This window comes from Balaenoptera musculus, chromosome 7 (genome assembly GCF_009873245.2).
Source record: "Balaenoptera musculus isolate JJ_BM4_2016_0621 chromosome 7, mBalMus1.pri.v3, whole genome shotgun sequence".
NCBI classification, from domain to species: Eukaryota; Metazoa; Chordata; class Mammalia; order Artiodactyla; family Balaenopteridae; genus Balaenoptera; species Balaenoptera musculus.
In genome coordinates this window covers 92,122,383-92,132,140 of record NC_045791.1, presented here as the reverse complement: position 1 = coordinate 92,132,140, position 9,758 = coordinate 92,122,383, and positions in this window count along the sequence as shown.

Sequence of the window (9,758 nt, the reverse complement as noted above, 5' to 3'; positions counted from 1 at the left end):
TGGTTCCACTCTTTGCTCTGTCATTTACTGGGTGTTTGTCCTTCACAAGGCCCTCCTCTCCTGGGGTCTTCATCCCCTGTTACATGGGGTGCAGGGGCTGGAGGGTTGTCTAATGATGATTGATAGCTGAGAGTCTGTGGTGGGCATTCAGTGTAGGGGGAGGGGATCCAGAGAGAGGGCATATGGCTCAGGTGAGAAGACAAAGGTCTGAGAAATCTATGGAAATCATTCATTCATGTATCCATCCATTTATTCATTCACATTCATTCATTCAACATACATTTCTTGAGGGCCTGCTCTGGGTCAGGCATTATTCTAGGTTCCAGACCAATGCGGTCCAACAAAAATTTAACGTAAGCCATACATGGGATTTTAAACTTTCTAGTAGCCACATTAAAACAAGGAAATAAGTGAAATTAATTTTTCTGATACGTTTTAGTCAGCCCAACATATCCGAGGTATTACCGTTACAACATGAGATCAATATATAAAGCACTAATGAGATATTGTATGTTTTTGTTTTTATCCTGAGACTTTGAAGCCCTGTGTGTGTTACTCTTATGGTACATCTCAAGCACTGGCTACGGAGGCTGCGACATCTGGAGACTTGGGCTTGGGGACAGCAGTGACAGCTAACGATTATTGGGTTCTCATTAGGAGAGAGGCACCGTGCTGAGCGTTTCCATACATTAAATAAGTCCGTCCTGTGGCACAGCTGATAGGTATTGTTTTACACTTACTTCACAGAGATGAGGAAATGGAGGCCCAGAAACTATACGTTGATCCAAACCCTATGGCTGCTGAGTGGTGAGCCAAGGAACACGGTCTGTCCGACTCCGCGTACTTAGGCGCGTATTTACAATCCCACTTACTGTGTCCCTTTGGGGCAGTTGGCCCGTGTGGATCTGGTAACACCATGCGGTTACTTCTTAGTTCTCAGGGCTGTGGTGAGGGGTGCAGTGAAGCTGTGTGACCTGTATGAACTGCTTGCTCTGCCTCACCCAGGACACCAAGAAAGGTCACATCCTTTAGATTCCTCCGGTTTAGATAAAAGCCACCCATTAAGCTAATCAGTAGGAATTCAGTGTCACCCTTTTGGGATCCTCCCTGTCCCTGGGACTTACAGAGTCCTCAAAGGGGCTCCGCAGCCACCTGCCACTGTCCCATGCATCACGCAGGGCCATGTAGAGCGCTGAGCCTCTCCCGGCTGGAGCTGTTGGTTCGAGATGAAGTTGACCTGAGGTAACACCACAAGACTCCGCCCTCCACAGTGCATTCCTCAAGCCACAACCCAGGGGCAGCAAGTGAAGCGAAAATCTCAGACTTTGGAGCCCACATTAAAAAATCAGGATATTTCACAGAAAAATATAGAGCTTCCCCACAAAACCCAAGTATGATGACCCTCAGTCCCTATACCCCCATGGCTACTTCTGGGTGGGTTCCTTTAGAGGAGGCATTTGCTACCATTGCCAACTGTCCTCACCACCCCCTACTGTCCCTGGCACAAAAGAAGATTAAAATTTTCGCTTATCATCACACGTTTGCCATCGTTTTTAACTGTGGAGACAGTGATCTCTCTGTGCTCATGTCTCTACGAGACAGACCGCACACAGACAGGCTGTGTGTTGTCTAAGGGCAGCAGCTTAACTCTTCCTCACCTGGCACCTTGCAACACCTGCCCAGCTCTCAGGGTCCCTGCTTCAGCCCTATGCACAGCCGTTCTCCTCTCTGGAAGCACTGCACTGGGGCAGAGTCGGGCATCCGGCCCTGTAGAACCTGCAAGCTGTAAGCTTCTTTCCAGTTCTGAAAAGCCTTTGAAACACTAAGCATTCATTTTGTTTTCCCAACAATAGAGTTTGAGCATGTGAACGTGCTTCTGGGGAGGCTGAATTTCAAACCTCAGCTGTCCATTTCTCTTTTGCTAGGAGTTGGGGAAACATCAAACATGGCTCACTGGGTTGTCTTTCTCAGGAGAGCATGTGGTAAAGTGACTAACAGCCCAGATTTGGGAGCCAGACTACCTAAAGCTAAATCTGGCTTTCAGCACTCACTCCGTACGTGAACTTGGACATGTGACTTGGTCTCCCTAGGCCTCACCTTCCCAAATGGGAACATGTACTGAAGTATGTAGGGTGCTTGTCTCGGCACCTGGCACAGCTAGTGCCGTGGAAGTGATTGCTGTCATTCTGACAAAACACGAACCAAGTAAGTTCTCAGCAGGTCGCCCACTGTACCATTAAATCTGACCGGCGCATAGTAGGCCGAGGAAAACCGTTACTGTTTGCTCTCTTAGTACCATGGCCACAGAGCGCCAACTCTGGGAGAGACTGACTTCTTTTAGAGTTTCTGATTTCACAGCAGGGACTAAGTGCCCTTCAGCTTTTTTCTACACCAGGAAATAATCATGATGATACGCCCCAAGGAAACAGGCCCAACAGAACAGCCCTGTTTACTCTGTTCATCATTCAACAAAGAGGGGGATGTGTACCACGGGGCACAGCAGACACCCCGACCCTTTTCACAGGTGGGGAGGCCCAGGCCTGTTCCCAAGTGTGGACACACATGAAGATGGGCGGCCTGGTTCCAGCCTAATCCCTCCCTCGGAGTTCAGGCTACAGCAGGAGGTGTGGGTACTGGGCAACGTGTTGTCCCCCCCCCCCCACCCCATACAAACTACAGAGAGAGAAAAAGGAGGGATTCTGTAGAAGAAAACACAAATGCCAACCCAAAGGGCAGGATAAGCACAGCATGGGGCCAGGGTCAGCTGGACACAGGGCAGGCCACTGTGAGTGACCCAGGCGAGCAGGTGGTAGAAGGAATTTCAGGTGGCCTAGAGACACTGAGAGAATAGGGGTAGGACTCAGGAGACTTGGGTTCCAGGCCCCGCTGTGCCGCCAACTAGGCGAGTGAGCTTAGTTGAGTCCCCTCTGCTGGTCCTCAGCCTCCTCAGCCAAGGAGGGGACGGACCAGGTATTCTTACTGTCCCTTCTGGCTGTGACACTGTCTGAGCACTTTCTGGCCACACTTGTTATGTGTTCTGTCTGTCCCAGTCCTGCCGGCGGTACACTGTGACCCCCCACCAAAGCAAGAACCATGTCTCTGATAAGATCCAGGCTCCTATGTCAGGTGCTGCTTAGAACCTCAGACCTCAATGGGCTCAATAAACCTTTTTTAAAAAATAGTGGTAGCTTCCATGCTGGGCACCCCACATTTATACATTCATTTATCCATTTTTCCACTAATTCAACAACATTTATTAAACACTGGTCATGGTGTGGGTACCGGGGAGAATGAACGAGCCAGCCCAGGACGTAAAATCCAGCAACTCGCCCATAGGGCATGAGCCTGGACCTCTGAGCGCTGGTGTGTCAAAGCATCCTGATGTGCCCCTGCTTAAGGATACCTGCCATGGTGTCACCCTCATTTCACAAGTCAGGTGCAGGGGGTACCAGAGGGCCAGGCCAGCCTCTGGCATCATCTGAAGTGCCATGTTGTCAAGGTCCCTTCCATGTTACACCTTCCCCCTCTTGTTAAGGGCCAGCGAATGGTCTGAAACCAAAGCATTTCCAGAGATTTTCCCCAAACTGAATGTATCCTGGGCTTTGGTGTCAGGAGCCTCTATTCTTTTCCCAGAAGCCTGGACGGCCTCCCACTGATGGAGGCTGATAATAAATGAGTTCATTACCCTGGCTGCTGGGGCCCATGACAGCCCATCTGTTGGCATGATTAATTAAAACTTTGACTGGCAATGGAGGTGCCATCTCGGGGCCGGAAAGCAGTTAATTGGAGCCTCTTCCAGCCCATCATTTCTGATGGATCCTAGAGAGAACGACGCCAGAGACAGAGAGCAGGGTCTTCGTGGGCTGGTCCCTTTGCCTTCCTCTCCTCTGTGTTCCCTGCAGAGTCTCCTTCCCTGTGAAGCCCACTCTAATTAAGCAGAGGAAGAATGATGAACGAGATCCTCAAATACCCCAAGTGGGGTTATCCCCTAAGTCCGATTTCCTTACAGAAGGGTTCTTCTACTCCTCCCAGGAGCAGGGAGTGTTGGGGTTTGAGAGAGTTTCCCCCTCTCTTTTCTTGACCCCTGTGCTCAGGCACAGTGAACTCCTCCCACTTCCGTCTCCACGTGGAGATGGTTTCATCGTTCTCTCTCTCTCTTTGTCCTGCAAGCTGTGTATGAAGCAAGGCTGCTAGGAAAGGCCTCAGGCCCAAGCAGAGCTCTTCCTCCTCCGGACAGCTTGTCATGTGAGACTCGCATACTCTCAGGAAAGAAGAATGAAGAAGGATGAAGATACAGATGTCCTGGAATCAGGTATGACCTTGAATTAACCCATGTGTATACTTGGTTGCTTCTAGTAGGTGTTTGTGATTCTGGTACTGATGTCGAGGTGGCTGGGAGATGAGTTGGGGTGGGTGTCAGGCTGAGTACCTAACAAGTACGGCTAAGAGAGAGGACGGGCAGGAAATTGGGGTCACCTTGTGGGACACTGACTCAGTTGGCTTAAGAGTTCAATTTCTGCTTTCCCCACACATTCACCGTGGGACTGTAAGGAAAAGTCCCCACCTCTCTGTATCTGTTTCTTTTACATGTCCATTTGGAAAATCTTTCTTGACTCATTGTATGGAAATGTGATGACAATCAGGAAAATTTCCTGTGACAAAAGATTTGAACTTCAACAGGGGAGCTTCTATCACCTTGTCTCAAAGCCCCAGTGCCTGCGCCCTGAGCATGTGGACATGCTGTCTTGGATGTCTGTTTACTGACGTGTCTAGAACAGTGCCTGGCACACGGTAAGTACTCCATAAATGCTTGTGGAAAATATGAGTGAAAATAGACTAAAAAGTGTCCTTCAAGCCTTCATGCAGTCCAGTGTTTTTGAATTTTTTAAAGTCATGGAACCCTCTGATGAAACAGTATCTTACCGGGACTCCCAATAAGGAAAACAGAGAAGGAGCCGCTCTGGTTCAAGTGTGTATGAACAGAGCCGGGAAGCCCTCACCTGCCCACACTCTGAATTTACAAATAAGGAAACTGGAGTAAACAGAGACTACAGACGTGTGGAGCCGGCCCCAGCCCGGGGGCCCCCCTCCCAGCCCAGTGCGCTCCCCGCCACTCCGAGGCTACCAGACTACCTGGGGGTGGGCCTGAGCTACCCCGCCAGGCCACCCCCCAAGTCTTCTCGACCGGACCAGCCCTACCTTTGTCTGTCATACATGTTAAGCTTCTGTACAGGCTTTCATTTGAGGAAAGGGTTCTAATGTTTAAAAAACAAATGAGCAAATAAAAACCATTGTTGGGGGAATGGAAGAAGGGAGTATCAACTGAGGCAGAGGCTGGTTCTGGAGGAGATTCAGCTTCCTTTTGTCGTATGACCCTAAAGAAGTCAGAATAGAAGAGGCAGGGACGAGACGTGAACATTCTTCCCTGTGCTTCTTCGGGGGATTATTGTTTCATTCTGTGCAGTAGGGAGGATTCTCTTGCTCACTGACTAGGATTTGATTTGGTAGGAGAAAGGGAGAAAAGAGAAAGGGGAGGGTGAGGAGGGAAAGAGACAAAGAAGAATCCCTACTTTGTCCCTGGTAGACCTGAGATGCATGGAGACCAAATGCCTCCAAACCACACGGGAAGGAGTGACCAGACAGCCTTTCTGCCAGTGTCCCTAGCCCATGTCTAGAGCGAAATACTGCCAAGAGGAAGAGGGAGACCCCAGGAGATGGTGCCCAAACTTGGCCACATGTGGAATCAGCGAGGGATCTTTAAACGCTAGCGATGCCTGGTGCCGGCACTGTGATTCAATCGGCAGGGCCTGGGGCCCGGGTGGCAGGAGCTTTTAAAGCTCCTCTGGTGATTCTCAGGTAGAGCAAAGTTCAGAAGCTCTGCACCAGGAGCAGGGGTGGGTAGCCCTGCCTGAACCTCCCAATGAGCAGCGGCTGTGGTTCTTACCTCACTTCTCACAAAGTGTGGGTCCCCGGGGACGGGAGCCTGGAGCCGGACAGGACAGAGGTGCAGGGGCGCGAAGAGAGGCTGGCATACCTGCAGCCTATACTTATTCTTCTCCACAGGGCTTCCTGCTGCATGGGGCACAGGCAAAGTGACACAGACAAGAGCTTTGCAAGAGGCTGCGGAAAACGGGAGGTGCCCAGTTGGAAGCACTTTTCTGAAAAGGGAGGAAAGGTCAGAGAGGGACAAGGCTGAGGCAGGAGGGAGAAGGACAGGTGTGTCACGGTGGGACATGAGCAGCTGGTGGCTTGAAATGAGAGGAGGAGAGGGAAGAGGCTGGGGGACGAGATAACTCAGCCTGACAAGTGGGCCGAAGTGGGCAGACAGACACATGCCCTTGACAGTGGGCTCCGATCTTCCGGGAATCTCAGGACCCCGGCGGGAGGGGAGACAGGTTCCCACCACTAAACGGCTGTCAGTGGGGTGGGGCTCTGGGCCGTCCCTCCTCTCCACTCCCTCGGGGGACACCCTGGTTTCCATCCTCATTCTCTTTCAGAGGCTGTTTCCACCAACCTCCCAGTGGCTGTCCCTGCATCGTCTCCGTCCTCTCTGCCAGCATAACCTTGAAGTGCCCATCTGATTGTATTTTTCCTTTGAAAACTACGGTTCTTCTCACGATAACTGCCCTGACCTGTCTTTGCAGTCTGACTGGTCGCCACTTTCCATAGTGCGCCTCACCCTCCAGCCAAGCCAAGCTACTTACGCTTTTCTCGGCCTGGCCTGAACTCTGCTGTGTCCTCTGTCTGCGCATTCTGCCCCTCTCCCATCAGATTCCTGTTCTGTTCATGGTCCGTCTTAAATGCCACCAACTCCAGAAAGTGTCCCCAGTTACCAAGACTGAAATCAATCTCTCCTTCAGTGTCTGAAGCCCTTTTTTGGTCCCTTTTATAGCCTTTCTCACCTTGTGGATTCTGGCTATCTGTGAACTTCTGGAGGACCAGCAATGTGTTCTCCCATTCTAATCTTCTGGAGTGCCCAGCAGTGTTTTGGGTACAGCTGGCACTCAATGTATGCCTATTAAATTGAATTTTGTAAACAGGGAACCCAGGGTACATGTCAGGGAATGGGTGGGCAGTGGGACCTGCTTGTGGGGTAGCTGGAAAGAGGCACCCCTTCCCACCAGCCTTGGAGTTGGATAAGAGCCCCGTGTCCCACATACGCCCATAAGGGCAAGCGTGTGGTAGGGCCACATGCCTGGGCCAAATAAGACACTGACCACGTGGTCTCTGTCCGCATAACAAAGAAGAATTCATGAATAAAAGGTTACAAAGACACATACTTATCAATAACAACAGCTAACACCTAGGGAACACTTTGCAGTTTGTTTCACATTTATATTATCAATAAATACAGACACACAGAGTCTCTCTTCACAGTTCACTCTGACCCTTTACACTCACACAAGATGGACAAATGTTCATCACCTCCTCATCGAGCGAAGACACCACACACACACACACACACACACACACACACACTCATTTTTACATTTATAGAAAGAAGGGGACTAAAATTACTGCATCCCTTCTATATTTCTGGTGCTGTTCTAGGTACCTGAAGATATAAAATCACACTCCCCAGAGGCCTGCTCATGCGTGTGTGTGTGTGTGTGTGTGTGTGTGTGTCCAACTCAACCCACCTCCTCTCCGTACCACGCCTCTCCTCTTCTAACTCTACACGTTTATTCTCTGCAGACATAATAATCTCAGTGGCCGCTATTGGTTGAATTGTGTCCCCATGAAAGCTATGTTGAAGTCTTCACCCCCAGAACGTGACCTCCTTTGGAAATAGGGTTGTTGCTGATGTAATTACTTCAGATGAGTTCCTGCTGGGTAAGGTGGGCTCCTAACCCATTACGACTGGTTCCTTATGAGACGCTGCCCTCGGAAGTGAGTATGGTGGCCCAGCAAGGGAACGTGTGCATGTCTGGGTGCACACTGGGTAAAGTATTATGCCCTGCGTGTGTAACAAACATGTGAGTATACGTGTGTAGGTACGTGCTAGAGGGTTTGAATCTGTGTGCACACATATATTATGCACATAAAGTCAAGGGATGATTTTTGCCTCTCTACCATCACACACACACACACACACACACACACACACACACTATAGCCTTCAGCCCTGAACCTTCTGAGTTCTCTCAGCTATCGTGCACTCCCCTGCGTCCCTGTGCCGGTGGGTGCACGGCAGTTTATGAGTGGTGATTAAACCTCTATTAGGTTTCATCTCTACTGATCATCATAGCCCATAAAAGGCATCTAACCCTGGTGCTGTTGGAGGATCAGGGCTCAGGGAGTTGGAAAAAGGGGAGGGAAAGCTTTTTTTTTTTTAACATCTTTATTGGAGTATAATTGCTTTACAATGTTGTGTTAGTTTCTGCTGTATAACAAAGTGAGTCAGCTATGATTATACACATATCCTCATACCCCCTCCCTCTTGTGTCTCCCTCCCACCCTCCCCATCCCACCGCTCTAGGTGGTCACAAAGCACAGAGCTGATCTCCCTGTGCGATGCAGCTGCTTCCCACTAGCTATCTATTTTACATTTGGTAGTGTATATATGTCAATGCTACTCTCTCATTTCGTCCCAGCTTACCCTTCCCCCTCCCCATGTCCTCAAGTCCATTCTCTATACATCTGCATCTTTATTCCTGTCCTGCCCTTAGGTTCATCAGAACCATTTTTTTTAGATTCCATATATAAGTGTTAGCATACGGTATTTGTTTTTCTCTTTCTGACTTACTTCACTCTGTATGGCAGCAGATTCTAGGTCCATCCACCTCACTACAAATAACTCAATTTTGTTTCTCTTTATGGCTGAGTAATATTCCATTGTATATATGTGCCACATCTTCTTTATTCATTCATCTGTCGATGGACATTTAGGTTGCTTCCATTCATCTGTCGATGGACATTTAGGTTGCTTCCATGACCTGGCTATTGTAAATAGTGCTGCAATGAACATCGGGTTGTATGTATCTTTTTGAATTACGGTTTTCTCAGGCTATATGTCCAGTAGTGGGATTGCTGGGTCATATGGTAGTTCTATTTTCAGTTTTTTAAGGAACGTCCATACTGTTCTCCATAGTGGCTGTATCAATTTACATTCCCACCAACAGTGCAAGAGGGTTCCCTTTTCTCCACACCCTCTCCAGCATTTACTGTTTGTAGATTTTTTGGAGGGAAGGCTTTAAACAAAGGAGGCAGGTGAAGTGACGCCTTGCGATGTGGCCTGCCGGCTGAGGATGCACGTGCACACACGTCCCCGCCCAGCCAGGACTCACAATGCCCTCGAGTCCTTTTCTCTTAGAGAGCTTCCCATTCTTCACCTTCTGCTCCACCATCCCTCAGAGGCAGGTGTCCGTTTTGCAGGAGAAAACAGAGGGCCTGTTGGAGTGGCGCAATCCGGGACACAGAGCAAGGTAAGGGCGGAGATGGAGTTGTCCCTCCAAGCGTTGTTCCTGTCAGCTAATCCACGGAGGGTTACGGGTGTCCGTTCGAAGCAGGCAGAGCACGGCATTCTAAAGCCAGACAGATGCTGGTGGGGAGGAGGAAGAAATACAGAAGTGGAGGGGCCGATAGTAATGGGAAGTGTTACTGTGCACTTACTACGTGCCAAGCATTTTATCTGGGTCGTCCTCATTCATCCTGACAACCCTGGAAGCTAGGCATGGTGGATGTTGTCTGACAGCTGCATCAACAGGCTGAGACTGGTTAAGTGGGCCATGGTCACACAGCCAGGCAATGATTGAGGC